This window comes from Conger conger, chromosome 6 (genome assembly GCF_963514075.1).
Source record: "Conger conger chromosome 6, fConCon1.1, whole genome shotgun sequence".
NCBI lineage: Eukaryota > Metazoa > Chordata > Actinopteri > Anguilliformes > Congridae > Conger > Conger conger.
This window is the reverse complement of record NC_083765.1, coordinates 13,398,208-13,414,542: the sequence shown is the minus strand read 5'-3', so window position 1 is coordinate 13,414,542 and position 16,335 is coordinate 13,398,208. Positions and strand designations below refer to the sequence as shown.

Genomic DNA, 16,335 nt, shown 5'->3' with positions numbered 1-16,335 from the left:
TCTCTTGTCTGGGAGGGGAAGCCCTGCCTCCCCGCCTTCCTCAGATCAATGCCCTGGCCACTCACTTTCTGATGTTGCACGACGGGAAATGCTTTGAATACTTGCGACATGGCCGCTCACATTGATTGCCAAGATTGACAGCAGTAACCATCGCTTCCCTTGTGTTTCAGAGAGAAGGGCGATAAATAAGATAGACAATAACAAAAGCTCCTCGCAGTTTTGACAGTTAAACTTCTACGACAGATCGAGAGTCTTTCTCCATGGCCAGTGGAACAACCAATAGACTTTAGTTTATTTTTCCCTCTTGCAGTGATCTTTTTTGAAATTATAATAACCCAAACGGGATACCGTAAGGACCTGCATTTGGCTTTGCTTGACTGGCTCCAACAAGGTAACCGCAAACGATCGCAGTCCGCTGTTTCGTGGTTTGATGCCGCATTTACTGGTAGCCTACGTTTTGTTGATACACAGTTTTTTGTTCTTCGTAACAGTATTGACAGTCCTCGCTGTCAATAAGCTGATTTGTTCTGTGTGCGTGTTCTCTTGCTTGGGCAACTGACGTTTGAATATATTAGACTAGCTACTGCTACATGAACATTTCATTTACTTTTTCGAATTAGACTGCATTCTTCTCATAATTTATTGCTTTTCGCGAGAGACGTTCAACAGTAGCTTGTGTCGTGTAACAAAAAAAGTAATGCCTCTTATTTTAGCATATGGCATGGTTTCGATTATGGGAAACGTGGTGATTTAGGCTATTATGCTACTTCTGTTGTGTCCCTTTTATTTAGAGTAGGCTACTGAAGTGCGAAAGTGTACAGAAGTTTGGATATCCACGTTCTTCGTGGTATTAATGCAGCTACCCCATGTTTCTTTCAGATATTTTCGTAAATGTCTTCTGTTCAACTATACTAGTCTACTACATTGCAGGTATTCAGACGTAAGGCGCAACTTTAACATTCTCCCGTGTATGGTTTGTTCTCAGAATGTCACGACCATCATTAATAATCTCATAAAAGTTGTCTTTTGTGTTGCCGTGCATTAGGGGTACGTTCTATTGCTTGCCCAATGTCTTGTTTCTATGGGGAAGCAATTTCACTTTTGTCCACAAAGCGGTACTATTCATCGACTGACGTGCGTATCACTAGGTATACAACTCCAAGTGTAAACGGATTTGAGGCTTTAAAAAGTTTCTTTGAAGTTTTAAGTGCGTTGTATTTTCCTTATTTTGAAGACGTTTTAATTTAGAGAGGTTGGTATTTAGAGTTCGGCTCACGGGAACGGCATCGTAACAATCAAAGGGAAAATTTGGAATCTCCTTTGCCTCGCTTATAGCTTGGGAATTTTCTCGGACTTAACTTTCGCCGGAGGTCACGCAAATTGACCTTAAAAGAATGCATTAGCCATAAATTAAAATAAACCCCTCATCCAAAACCTGATCCACTGAGAGACAATACACGACCTGGACAAACCAGGCTTCCTTTGCGAGCCGAACGGTGCGGGGTGCTGGGGAAGAGGGAACTTGACAGTAAGTAAACTACTCTGTAATGCCGAATTCTGTTCCGGTTGAATTATTTGATTGCTTTTGCCATATTTATAACATCCAGTAGATGAAAGGCATGTTAGATATATTGTAGCCATAGTGAGATTACTTTATAATATTGATATCTGTAGGCAAAATAAAATTAGACTCACTTTGACCGTCATTTTCGCAACTTATTAATATATATTCATATTATATATATATATATATATATATATATATATATATATATATATATATATATATATATATATATATATATATGCTTACATACATATATATGTTCTATCTATATTTATGTGTTACATTGGTGGCAAGGTAGTGATTGAGCAAGATAATTTTTTTTAAATAATAGTTCAGTTTAATGTGTTCATTTGATTAAAAAAAAGATATGGTTCTGGAAGAAAATTTCGGGGATGCCCGAGACGTTAAAAACACGATTTGGTTTGATGGGGGTATTAAGAGGACAAAACGAGCGCAGTTTGAGTGAACTTGCCTGGTGAACCGAGATAGCTCATCATTTTAAGGGTGTTTCCCAAAATTAGACGCACACATTTTAGATAACGCATGTTTTCGACTGCTGCAAGTGTAGCGATAACGTTTTAATAAGCAATATTGTGAACTCTGCAGGAAACGGGAATTAATGGACATATGTTAAAACCGCAGCAAAAGAAATGTGAATGATCAGGACAATTCACTCCAAATAGTCGGCAGATTAAGAAAATATTTACTGTATGCTTACTGCCGTATATGACAGTACATTAGCTGCTGGTATGTATTCCAGCATATATTTATTAAACGGCATAGACTACTGTATAGGCAATGGTGGCAACTTCACCCAAGTTAGCATTTTCGCACCAAACCTCGAAAACCAGTACAATAGGCATATTGTTCCAAGTACTAGGCGGACTCTGGAAACCTTAATTAAACGCAGCTTAACTTTTCTCATATTTTTTCTTAAATAATGTCCACTCAGTCGTAACTCAGTGTCTTATAATACATTCTTGTCTTAAGTGAGAAGGGCTGTTTGAAAAACAATCCTCTGGCTTGTCCCTCTGTTGGGTTGAAGCTGATCCCGTAATGGTATTTTGTTTTGAACAGTTGCTGTTAGCTGTGAGTGGAAGTTCCCTCATAAGGTAAGGTGGCACTGGTGTCCAATGGAAGTCCAAATGGCACATTTATAATTAGACTGCCAATTCAGCACATTGTCCCGATTGCTATACAGGGATATGCAGCACTGTCTGGGATTTCAATAGAGGAGACTTTATTCACTCTCGGCCAGTTAGACACAGCCCGCGCGGATGGGCTGAGAGACTAGGAGAAGGGAGTCTATTGATATCCACTGGACGACTGTTTCACAGCGCATTCTCAATAAGAATGCGGCATTAACGCGCATGTAGCCTACTTTTGTAATCAGCTTGTCACCCCTGTGCAGTTTTACTTCTTTTTGTATTTATTTTTCTTATCTGCATTTAATGAGAAAAAGACAACATCAGTAAATCATTGATGCGATGAGAACTAGACAAAAATGTAGCATACTAAGAAAATATATTAAACTAAACTTGCATCATCGCAACACCACAAACAATTTCCAAGAAATGAAAAAAAGAAAAGAAAAAAGAAAGAAATAATGACATTGGACTTATTCTTGTGTCGTCCCGTCCCCCCCCCTTTCCCCTCAAAAGACACTGCGCATAGTAATAGTAAGGTTGGAACACACATGCAACTCACGACGAGAAGTCTGTGTTAGACTTTTTTATTTAAGGTTGAACTGTGCCATTTTTATTTTACTCGTGTAGCGTATTGTGCATTGTCTGTTACTCGCACACTATCTGTTTATTACAATTTAAGAATTATTTTCCTCGACGTGTTATGTAAAAAAATTAATAAATCTGAAAGTATAGATTCAGCGTTTAAAATGGTATCATATATAATATCTGCAATCATTTGTAGTTGATCGTGCCTCACAAATGTGTATGCGCGCGCGTGCTTGCGTTTAGCGTGTGTAGAGCGCATTTTCCTTGTTCAGTCCGGACATATAAAATATGTCACGCTGGCTGACACATATGGTGGCAGTAAGTTTAGCGGATTGGGACACCATTTAGCCATACTGATACCTCATGCTCTGCAGGCCGCGCGCTTGCGCGTGGTGCTTGATTTGTTTAAACGCATTCCCCACCTAAAGCCAAGACGAGCGACTCTCTCTGTTCTGCGAACCATTTTCTAAAACTATTTGTAACTTAATTAATTTACTTAACATTAGTCACCAAAGGAAACAAAAGGTAATAACCACGATTTCACTATTGGCTTCAAAAATGAAAAACAACTGGAGGTGAACGCTGAATAATTTATTTTTGTCTGACACTTATATAGTTTTCTTTCAGCTTCCGAATGCGCCAAGGTCTATTGCACTTTCACCGTTCCACTGCTTTATAATGCACGCGTTCTTTTCTACGACTGCAGCTATTTCACTGTTTTATTTTACACACTGAAAACATTTTTAAGTCCCTTGTTTCCTTGAGAAATCTGCAGTCATATTGGTACACGTATATGAAAATGCAGAAGTCATTGATAGAAGTTGGACTATTATCAGTGTACCTTTCATTATGAAATTGTAATTTCATTAAAGATGTCATGTGAAGACTGATCGTTTTCTTCTAACTGGGATTCTTGATAAATGCAGTGCCATTGAGTCTTGGACTAAAGTCTCATGATTTTAAGATATGCGATATATTTATAATTTAATGTCTTGCTGTTGTTTAGGCTAAATGGTAGGTTTTACATTTTCTGTCAATGATTTTGTGCTTTGCTTGTTATAGTACATGGAAATGAGCATTGTCGGGCTGGTTGGTGGGGTGGGGTTTGTGTCTGTTTAAAGCTAATTGAATGTTGAGACCTTCTCCTGGGACCTCCGGTGCCTGCCTAGCATTAGTGGAATGGATCATCAGTTCAAAATTCAGGCATTAAATGAACTCTAAATAATTCAATAATAATAATCAAATAATTTCAATGAACTGTGTGGAAGACCTGGTCTGCTTACTGTGTGTTCTGACAGGCCTCAGTTTTATGTTTGCACATTGTTACTTCTAATATAATATAGCTTCATTTAACTATAGAAAATTAAGTGTTTTTACCAAGTGCTCCAATAAACTCTCATGTGTATGATTTGGGGAGGGGTTATTCATATGTGTGTTTATTAACTGATAGCATACCGCATAAAGCATGTTTGTATTTCAGTGTGTTAGAGATGCCAGGTTCTTTTATAAACCATTTTTTCTTGGGGTGCGCAATTTTCATTCATTCGCCAATTATTTGATGATGAATATTATGATGAGGTTAGAGAATGTCTTTTTATTTTCTGTGATGATATTACACATGAAAATATCTCAGTTTTGCCGTTTCTAAACTCGAGAGATGAGAGACAGTATGATGATAGCTTAAGAAGAGTGGATGTCGTTTGGACATATGGTTAAGAGTAGTTTCTCAGTTGTAGTGTTCCTCTTGATGTTTTGCAATTAGTAGAAACATTTATTTGCAATAATGATGAGCAAGAAATATAATATTAATTGAAGTAAATGATCATGCTGCAAAGTGCGGCTTAGATTTTTTTAAAATTATGTTGGCTAATATCTTTATCATTTCATTCAGTGGAATCATTGGTAGCATTTCTGTCAAATTCATGTAGTTCTGCACTGTTACTTTTACTGCTGTAAGGGCGATTCTGTCTCTATGAGGACCTGCACATGTAAGTGGGCCTGTAGGTTCAAATCTAAAGCCTGGCTCTGCTGTGGCAATTTTATCCATTGCTAATTTCCATGCCAAATGGAATATTTTCCATCAAAATCATATTACAAGCCATTACATTTCATAGTGCCCATGAAAAAGTACAACTTCACCATGAGCTGCAAAAGTAGGACCATGAATTTAGCACTGAGAACAACCATTTCTTTCTCCTTTTTGACATTTGAAAGCCTCCTGTTAAAGTGTTTAGGAAGTGCTGTTCATAACATTGCGCTGTAACATGTTTCTGCTATCAAGTAACAATGTGCGGTTTAGATGGGATTTGTTTTGACATGAGAAAGATGCATCTGAATTGGAAATGTAAAATATGAGGTGAATCCCGTCGGCGGGCTGGATAGCTGATAGGCGAGTGTGCCACTGCGGAGGCAGCAGCAACGCTGGGCTATGCAGACCTCTTAGGCCGCTGAATTTCAGCAAGCGTTAAAAGATTGTGTGAACACCTCTGTGTCTCGGTTTGCCTGAGATTTCTGCGCCCGCACGATACTCGACTGGAAAAGGTGCCCCTTTCGATTTTTCACAGGAATTTTCAGTTTGATATTTCACAGTCGGTGTCTCTGGGCGGCACGTCACGAAAAAATGTTGCTATCAACTTCATGAATGCGGAAATCATCGTGCATTTTTAAAATAATCTGCGGATTGATCCTGTTGTTCTCCTGGGCTAATATGAGTAATATCGGCGCGGCCCTCCTCAGTATGAATGGGTCAGGGAGCATGAAGGGATGTGTGCATGTGTGGTGAAAGGTGGCTGCTGCTCTCCATATTAGAGGTTTTCTGGAGTGCGAGTGGGCCGATCCCTGGTGATAAACAAGATGCGAGCAGGTAAACAACAGCAGGCCTGGTAAAGGTGGAGGGGGGTACAGCAGAAGTGGGGGAGGACAGTCGGGGTAATGAATGTGATGAAACACATGTTGTGACATCTGTCTTTATTAGTGTTAGCTAATTTGCTGCGGAATATCTCAACAATGATCAAAACCCACGGTGACATGTTAGTCAGGAGCCTGTCTTTTGTGGCGACTCAGAACATCATAAGTTTGCGCCGTATGTATTATTCAACCAGTGCAGCACCTTTGATTTTAGTGGGGGGAGTTACCTAGTATTGTGAAAGGAGATAGTAGATGTAGATACAGTTTCAATCCAGTTTTGTGCAACAGTCATTCAAGTGAAGGTTTACTGTTCTGTCAATTCTAAGAGTTCTAATACATTAAATTCAGTGTTTTAATACCACCATAAATTATTGTGGAGCCAGAGGCAGCAGAGTTGTGAGGTCCGCCCCTGTGTAATTTTAAGAAAACAAGAACAGTTTTATTAGCAATATGCCATATATTTTACATTTTATTTTTTGTTATAACCAGGCTATGGAAGATACTGCTAGGCTGCTTCTGCAGTCTTTTATTTGGTATATTGTGCTGTTACTATTGTACTATTTAATTCTTATTCTTACTGATATTTAGAATAATACACATTTATTCTTATTCTTATTTCTCAAAGAGCATGTAGTTTTACATGTTGTACTTGATATATTTGTGAATTTTTGAATAAACTGATTTTATTTTGAGTTATTTATTTATTTTTCCTGCAGAATTTAGAGCATTCTGCAAATGCCCCGTCCCGGCACCCTGTGTGAAATATTGATGAAGTTGAGGGTTTGACTGAGACTTAATCTACACACAATAGGGACAAGGGGGGTGCCATTTCGACACAATAAAAGAATGAACACAGTGTTTTATTCAGCAGGGCTAGAACCATGAATCATTTTCATTCACTGTGGAAATATTTGGAAATAAGCAAATAAATGAATAATGTACATACAAAATAAATCGGCTGATGGACATGTACAAATAGACATTTAACTTTGTTCATAAGTATTCTTTCCACATTTTAAGTACAAATTAGCCGGCCTATACTTATCTGAGGCTTAACAACACGCCCAAATTGCAGTGTTGCAGCAGTAAAAAGGAGCTTCGGTCTTCAGCGCACGCGGACTCGCTGTGCTGCTCCTCCGCCTGCCTTGTCCTCTAACCGCAGGGCAAGCTGAAATGGATTGTTTCTTTTCAAGGGCAGTTATTGTTTTTTTTTTCCCTTTTTCTTCGTAAGCTTGGAGCCAGATTTCTCCTTTCCTAAGTATAGAAAATTGAACATACGCTTTTAATCTTGTGCTCACTTTTGTAAATGGAGATTGCAACCTTTTTCTCAATGTTGGAAAAAAAAAATGGCAGCACCTGTGGCCCCATTGCATTTTGTGAAACAACTGGAAGAGATCAGTGCAGTCCGAAGCCACCCCATTACAAAAACTCCATCCCAAACACTCAAGCCACACAATTGACCACGTGCAAGGTGTCACAGAAACAAATACAAATAAATTGAAAGAAATTTGAAAAAAGAAAAGAAAAGAGAAAATGCCAGCAGTGGTAAGGTGACCCCACAAATTGACTTGTTCACTCAGTAGGATATAAGTCAATGGGAGGATTTATTTTTAATCGTGTCTCTCCTACTTGAAAGAAAAGTAGGAAACATTCAACTATTCTGAACATTTTCATTATTATTTGTGGATTTTTATCACAATATGGTTTTCATGAAATGAAATTTAATTGCCCATTTCTTATGTTCCAGAACACATTATGCATAATTAAGCGGGCCTTAGCAGCACAACCCTGGTGGCTTTTGTGATGCGGCCTCTGAATCTGCAGATCCTTTATTACACCTTAATGAACAGCAAATGTACATTTCATCCAAGGTGCCATGTTTTCATTTTTTTTTTTTTTGCATGTGGATTCTCTAATCAGTATAATCAGGTGATGGAATTAGTCCTATTTATAGTGTTTTTGTGAATGGGATCTGAGCAGTGGATATGAAGATAACTGAATCTGTTTCCATATCAAAGTGGCTCCGCACACAGAGGTGCAGTAATTAAAATGTGCTGGTTTTCCGCCCAGCACTTTGTGCACATGAGTTTGTGGCAGTGTCACCTAGATCCAACGCTGTGTGTGCGTGTGTGCGTGTGTGTGTGTGAGCGTGTGTGTGTGTGTGCGTGTGTGTGTGCGCGTGTGCATGCATGTGTGTGCATGCATGTGGGTCTGTGTGAGTTTGTGTGCATGGGCACGTGTGTGTGTGTGTGCGTGTGTGTGTGTATGTGTGTGTGCGCGTGGGCGCGTGTGTGTGTGTGTGCGCGCGTGTGCAAGCGGCAGGCGGTTGACTCCTGCATGCTTCTCTAAATACACTTATAATTTTGTACAAATGTTTATGCCAGTCCACGCTCTGCTGTGGAGAGTTTGCCTACCGGCCAAAACCATTTCAAGACAAAGTTAGTTTTCTTTAGCTAACCTCTCATTGTGGCCTCTCCTGTGCTTCTCTATTATACATTAATTTGGCATACACTTGTTCTTTGATTCATACATTTTCTAAAATGACAGTAGTGATGCCACTTCCAAATATCGGTCTAATTTTGTTATCATCGGTGCTTTTGATTGGTACTGCATGTGACAGAAGACAAGCCCTCTGCCTCACCTTGCCCCACCCACAATTTGCATGAGAAATTCACTTAGAGATGACCCTGTGTAAGAATTGTAGGGATCAACAACGTGCTTGTAGAGCCGTGGCTTTGTTTTTTCTATCCTTGTGAGGACCGACCAGCCTCAGTACCTAGGCTCTTGTGTTTGGAAGGGAATGAGGAAGTTCTTAGCAGCCCTCTGCCTCCGATTTCTGGACCGACCCTGAGAAGAGCCTGAGGAATATCACACTGGAGACCCCCAGGCAAATGCCACTCTGGCCAGACTTATATTTCAGTAGCTAGCGTGTTTCAGGGTTCCCGGTGTGGTAACTGATCTGTAGCGTAGTGGTTAAGGTAAATGACTGGGACACGCAAGGTCGGTGGTTCTAATCCTGGTGTAGCCACAATAAGATCCGCACAGCCGTTGGGCCCTTGAGCAAGGCCCTTAACCCTGCATTGCTCCAGGGGAGGATTGTCTCCTGCTTAGTCTAATCAACTGTACGTCGCTCTGGATAAGAGCGTCTGCCAAATGCCAATAATGTAATGTAATGTAATGATCTCAAACAAGGGCAACCATGTCAATGGGACCTCAAATGGTACAGCCCATAAGGCAATGGCTCGGATGGCTTCATAAATCTTTCACTGTGTGTGTGTGTGTGTGTCTGCCTGTATGAAAGGGTAACAATCATCTTGCAATTGTTTACAAAATGTTTGGAAGGCTTTTACCCATTATCAAAGAAAAACATTTCATCTATACATACTGTAAATAAATAAAACTCTTTGTGGAAAGATGGCTTATTTATTTAGCGCATGACAGCTAACTGGATTGATGAACGCTCCCCACTGATATAGTGTGACAGCGACAGTTTTGCATTGTTCTGTGCACTTAAGAAGCGAAATTAAGTTAAAGCCGTCATGTCACCGTGTCTGTTTAAATGGAAAATCAGGCTGAGAAACACATCTCTTCACACTGCTAAGCACACTGGTGATTGGCAGCCATTGTTAAGCATCACAGTGTTTCCTTGGCTTGTTGTGAACTCATCAGGGATTTTATCAGTGAGTGATTTTGTGGTTAAATACCTTTAAACAGGAATTGCAGTTAAAATGTAGTATATCTTTTAAATGTTTATGTTACTTTTGCAAGGTTGCACTGCAAGTATGGCTGGTCTTTGTGCCTGCAAAAGACTTTTGTGAGCTGCTGGCTATAGCTGTGCTGTGTCGACCTGCATGGGTTTGTTTGTGTGCTTTTATCTTAGCTGTGTGTTTTTTGGCTTGATCCTTTCATTGCAGACATGTGACTTCCTGTACAATACCCATGTCCTTGTCATTGTGGTTGTCATTGCCTGCATGATGCTCAATGTATCTTGCCACAATGGTCTTATAAATTCTTTGGGATAAAAGCACTTCGCAAATGATTGTCTGTCTGTCTGTCTGTCTGTCTGTCTGTTTCTCAGTCTTTTGATCAGTTAACCTCTCTATATTTCTATCTATCAATTATGCTCTCCTGTGTCCTTCTCATTCCACTGAAAACCAAGAACCTTCACAGGCCTTCATGAGCCTTTATGGTAATGTCTGAATGTTCCCTTTCGCTTTGGCCGCACAGCGATTAGAAATGAGCCAGATTTTGGGAGTCTGGCAGATGTGCGGCCTCTTCCCGTGTAATCTGAAGTGAGACTCAGAATATGCTCCAAAGCTGCTGAGAAGGGAGGCGCATTTTCCCGCTGACGGACGTGAGCGCGGACCGTGTAGCGTACGGCACGTAGCCCTGGAGGCTCCATCGCAGATGCCTTTTCCTCCTTTCTCTCTTCCCTCCATCCTCCCTGTCTTCATCCGCTACAAAACTGTCACCATATGATAGATCGCAAACTTTATTGCATGTAGAAGTGACTCGGGGGTCACTAATTGATATAACATGATTTGGCACCAAGATTTACAAGGTGACTCTTAACACTGAGGATTCAGGATCCGATTTGTGATGGAAAGCAGTTTCTGCCTCCTTCTGTCTTATGGCTTTTCAGTGTGTTCCACTTCCATTTTTACACAGACAGGAAGCTAGATAAATGAACAATTACAACAATTAGGTCCTGCCAACCCAAAAGCAACATCTGCTGATCCCCCAAACGCTGCGTGTCTTTACAGAGGCATCATTCTGCGCGTGTGGTCTTTGGCCAGTCTGACCCAGGAATATTATTTCACATTTAGGATATTTTTGTTGGTAGATACGAGGTGAGGTGCATTCCGCCAGTGTATCAGGAAGTTTTATTTGGCGCAGAGGGCTGTGTGTGTGTCGGCATGCGTGAGTGTGTGGAGCAGCCTTGCCGGGACGCTCACACACTGACAGCAGACACAGTGCCACCGGGCCCCGGCACACAGATCACATTAAGGATCAGCGGCCCTCTCTCAGGGATAATTACACTGCGCCCTCACTGAGCCCCTGACAGGGCCGCCCTGGGTTACTGCTGCTGCTGTCTGCTGAAATCTCCACCGCACAACACTGATAACTGTCACACAGAGAGGGAGAGAGAGGGGGAAGAGAGGAGAGAGAGAGGGAGGGGGAGAGAGGAGAGAGGGAGAGAGTGGGGGAAGAGAGGAGAGAGAGGGAGGGAGAGAGAGGAGGAAGAGAGGGAGAGAGTGGGGGAAGAGAGGAGAGAGGGAGGGGGAGAGGGAAAAAGATAAAGGGAGAGATAGATGGGGAAGAGAGAGTATGAAAGAGTGAAAGGAAGATGGAAGAAGAGAGGAGAGTGTGAAAGACAACAAAAAAGATAGAGGGAGGAGGAGAATGTTAAAAAGAAAAAGGGAGGAGTGGAAGAGGGGAGAGAGAGGCAAAACAAAAATAAAAAGTAAGGGAAGGAAAGTGAAAAAGAAAAAGGAAGATGTGAAAAAAATGTGGAGGCAGCAAAGAAAGTGAGGGGCAGTGAGAAAGAAAGAAAGAAAGGGTGAGAAAGGAGAGAAGGAGCGACAGACTCAGAGAAAGACCAGCCAAACACTTAAGAGCAGCGGAGGCCTGTGCTTCTCTGAGAAATTTCAATCAAGAGGAAAACAAAAGGGGGTTTTAGACCTTCCAGAAGCATTAGGAGCTGCCCAGAGAGTGCGGGCACAGTCAGAAAGCAGTCCGAGACGCAGACGGGCAGTGACATCCACTCATATCGTCCTGCAGAAATGCTGATGGGGAAAAACACAAGTAGTCTGTGAAGCGTAATGGATTTTGAAGGGATGCGTGTCACATGCCTGGTCTTCAGCTGGGCCCTGGTTCCTCCCAGCCATCCTGGAATTTCAATTATTCAAATTTTATCATGCAGTGAGGTCATGATAACGATAGTTTTACAGTACCTGGGCTCACTTACTGGCTTAGTCCATGCTTTCTGTAATTATAGGACTCGGTTTATGCTGAACTAACTGTGAGCACAGCCAGAGAGCCACTGTTCAGATCAGAAATGAGCCTCTCAGAGTGCTTGGCCATTCGGGTCATTTCTGCATTATGACTCTCCGTTTTGTCAGCTGCCTATTCAATAATTACTTTTGGATTCATGACAGTAAGTAAGGAGCTGCATGACAGACACTTGAGCTCTCCTGCCATCAAGCCCCGATTTTGCTGTCCTGCATGTTAAAGCGGCATTAGCACGTTAGCAACAAGTACAAAACACTCTGATGTGGACATCTGCAATCATTTTCTATCTGCTGTATCTGAGTCACGGGTGAGTCCCCCCCACACGTATTAAAGTGTACGGCAACTCTTTTTCATTTGCTGCCAAAGCACACTTGTAGCCCATACATTTTCTCTTCTTGGTCCTCTGTGATGAGATGTGAAAATTGTATTTTCACTGAAGACATTGTTAAAATGAAAGGTTCAGCAATGACAAGGAGAAACAGGTTGTAAGCGGCTGGAAACACAAAGACCTTAACTGGCCTTCATATTAACAAGGTGACACCACCTTGACTCTGTATCTTAGTCTTATCCTTTCTCCACATCAATGCATTTATACCCTATTCTTTGTCCTTGCCATTGCACACTAAAAGCCATCAAAAGTGTGAGGAACATCAATGGCTTTCGGTCTTCTATCTCTTGAGACGTTTTTATAGGGCGCACTTTTCCTGCTCGTTCACAAGGTGTTTAGCACGACGGCTGTGCCATAGCCTCTCCTCAGAAAATGCACTCTGACAGTTTGGGAAACAAGGTGATGTTTTCACCCACCCACCCAGTGTCATCTGTCTGCCCCATGGGATCTCTGCCCTGGTTCTCTCTCCCCCATCTCTCTCTCTCTCTCTCTCTCTCTCTCCCCATCCCTCGCTCCCTCTCTGCCTTTGTGATCTGCAGCGAGGGGCTGGTGGTGAGTGGGTTGGGAGCTTGTCCTGTAATAATGTTAGCCGCACACTCACATATGGGTGAAAGCGAGAAGGCTTCCTAAAAGCAGGCTGGGAAATTATATGGAAAAGCTGGGAGATATTAAGGCAAAATTGGATTCCCCCACAGCCCTGTGTGGAAATTGGGAACGCACAATGCCAAAAACACATTAAAGTGACAAAGAGCGAGAGGGGGGGAGAGCACTGCAGCGGTTAAGTTATGACAGCGGCTAAGCTGAAAACACTCCTCCCGCTCCAGAGCAGCCCTTTTGTTTCCTGGTTCTGCGATTATTTACAGTGACGCCATGGGGTTTTTTTGTGGGCCTGCCTTCGGGGGCCGTGCGTCACTGGGAAGCGGTGGCGGTGGGATTCTCACCGGGAGCGAGAGTCACCGAAGGAGCGCGGCGAGTTGTCTGGCTGCTTGCTCCTCCTTTAAACCTTCTTCATGTCTGCGTTCAGCTTTCTGCGTGTGTATCTACCGCACGTGTGCCTGTGTGCGACGATACCCAGAGAACAGGGCTTTTTTTATTCTCTTCGCCCTGAAAACAGCCAGTGGCATCCCAGCATGTTTCCCAGCATGCCCTGGGGCAGGCCTGTGGTAGGGAAATGTGTGAGAGTCTGAGGGCTGGCAGGCTGAGCCCTGCTCAGAGCACAGGCTGGAGATAATGGTGTCGGTGTTGTTCAGAGTACGCTGATGAATGAAGAGTGTGACCTGCTGGGAACGGCTCCCTGACAGCACACAGTCCCTAGCAACAGCAGCACAGACAGGCAGACAGACAGACAGACAGACAGACAGACAGACGGGCGGGCCGGCAGACAGACAGACAGACAGGCAGACAGACAGACAGACAGGCAGGCAGGCAGACAGACAGACAGACCGACAGACAGACAGACAGACAGACAGACAGACAGGCAGACAGGCAGGCAGGCAGACAGACAGACAGACAGACAGACAGACAGACAGACAGACCGACAGACTGCACTGGGAGCCACCGCGACTCTTCTCAAGACCTTGCTGCAACCTGTGCTGAAATAAATTAGCTCCAGAACCTCTCTCCTTTTCCCTGGTCCTGGTCTCTGCCACACAGCCTTGTTCCCGCCACACGCTGCCTGTAGGAAGCTGGTGAAACCAGCCTGCACACGGAGAAAAGTGGAGCGCACACAACTGCGGAGAAATCAAAACACTTTGGTGTCTTAGCTTTGTAGCATGGCTGTTAACACTTCTTTTAGAAATGAAAATGCAGGCCACTCCATATGAGCAGATTCCCTTTGTGCAATCGTCTGCATTTATATAGCGCCTTTATGCAAAGCGCTGCACAATTGATGCTTCTCATTCACCCATTCATACACCCTCACACACCAACGACTAGACGACTGCTCTTACCTCCTGAGCCAATGTCGCCCCCAGGAAGTGTATGGGGTTTTGAGTCACACCAGTTGTGGAAAATGGAGACCAGCCAGCATGTGAGTGTCTTACAGTCTGCAAGGAAATGTGTGCATACCAGCTCTTCCGTTGCGATATTTCATCTGCCCTCTTACTCTTGAATTGTGTCTGATTGTCTTATCTGTAACATGCTGTGAAACCTAATATAATGTAACATAATGTACTGTAGGCATTCTGTAATGTAAAACAGTGTGCCTACATTATAGTGCATTACTGTGAGGCATTTAACAGATGATCTTATTCACAGTGAATTACACAGCTTGTGTTTTAAAAATGCAATCGATTTATACAGCAAGATATTTGCGCTGAAGGGTGCAACAGCAATGGCCCACTTGGAACGCAAACCCACACCTTTTTGAGTCACAAGACCAGTTCACAAACCATTAGGCTCCACTGCATACTGTACCTGCCTACTGGTGAACATTAACTGGAAAAAGTGGTAGGATGGCGAATTTGAGCTTGATGTTGTAATAGCCGCAAAGCTGGTTAGAAAACCTCCCCCTGCACAAAGATAGCAATGTCTAGTGTGCGGTCATGAAGTCTTTTTTTCTGCTTTGGCTAATGAAGTTGCCCAGTATCAGTCCCATGTGCCGCTGAGAGACCTCACACTGCACTCACAACAGTCTTTTTTTAAATCTTAACATCATCTTGAGATTTTTTGGGAACCGTTCATGCAACGAGAAGGGCAGCCGTATGTTTGTAATAAAGTTTTTTTTTTTGAATGGGATGAAATGAAAAAAAAAAAAAAAAAAAGCTATGTGCTGAAATGATGGAGAGGCTTTGTGGTTTTGCCTCCCTTGCGTTTTCCCATGAGCCTCTTTGACCATGTGAACGCGTAGCCACTCCGGCACACGCCACACACCCACGCGTGGCACGCACACACAGTGGTGTGCTCCGGCTGAGCCCTGCTGTAAATGTGCTGGAACCCAGAAACGCAGAAGGGGGTCTTTTTCTGGCAGGCCTTCAGCCACACCAGTCATCTTTTATACTTTTTTTCCGGGAGCTGCAGTGGTGTACTTTTAGACTGGTGTTGAAAAGCGCTCGCAGTGCAGGGCTCGTTGTCGGTGGAGAGGCTGAAATTATAATGGTGAATAAAACAAAATCCCAGAGCCATCTGGTTATACACTCAAGGTTTCGGTATTAGAGCAGTCCTCTGTAGCTAAACGTGTACTCCCTTATTTGTAAGCAGGAAACCCACGGTTACATTCCCTCCCCTGACTCACCGGAGGAAAACCCGGCCCTCCGTGGTAACCCATTGGTTGCTATTTGTAGGGCCACTTAATAAATATAAATAAGATATAAAATGGATACTTAAAGAATTTCTATCTCCCCCTTTCTCCCAACTGTAACATTATTGTTCATATGTACTGGGGCTTTGGTTGTGGAAGCCCATTCCTCTTATTCTATTTCTTCTTCTTCTTCTTCAGTCTTATATATACCTTTACAGTGACATTAGATGGTGTGAAAACTCTCATTGTGGAGTCCTATTGCATAGCGTCCACCCAGTTGGTACACGGCAGCCAGTTTATGCTAGAACACACGGCGTATCTTCATTGAAAGCGGAGGGGCCTCCCTTCCTACCCCCACCCCACCAAATGAATCCAGATTTATTGGTTGACATCAGCAGGGTGGAGGGGTGCGTGCGGCTGCCAGCTCAGAAAGAGGCTACTAATTAAACTGTCATCATTATCAAGTTGCGGTCAGTGCTCATCCTCAAAG

General features: G+C 42.8%; 1 protein-coding gene across 12 annotated transcripts in view; it reads left to right on the top strand.

Moving 5' to 3' along the window:
- The first annotated feature begins 67 nt into the window (after positions 1–67).
- Positions 68–16,335, top strand: part of sox6 (SRY-box transcription factor 6) — a 185,296-nt gene continuing 169,028 nt past the window's right edge. For 6 of the 12 annotated variants that reach the window (XM_061244562.1, XM_061244559.1, XM_061244558.1 and 3 more), the window contains exon 1: positions 1,141–1,528. The gene's annotated coding sequence lies outside the window, so the exon portion shown is untranslated. Of the gene's footprint in view, positions 392–1,140; positions 1,529–2,644; positions 2,680–16,335 lie in introns of those variants that run through there. The other 6 variants (XM_061244564.1, XM_061244561.1, XM_061244553.1 and 3 more) reach the window with 2 other exon arrangements.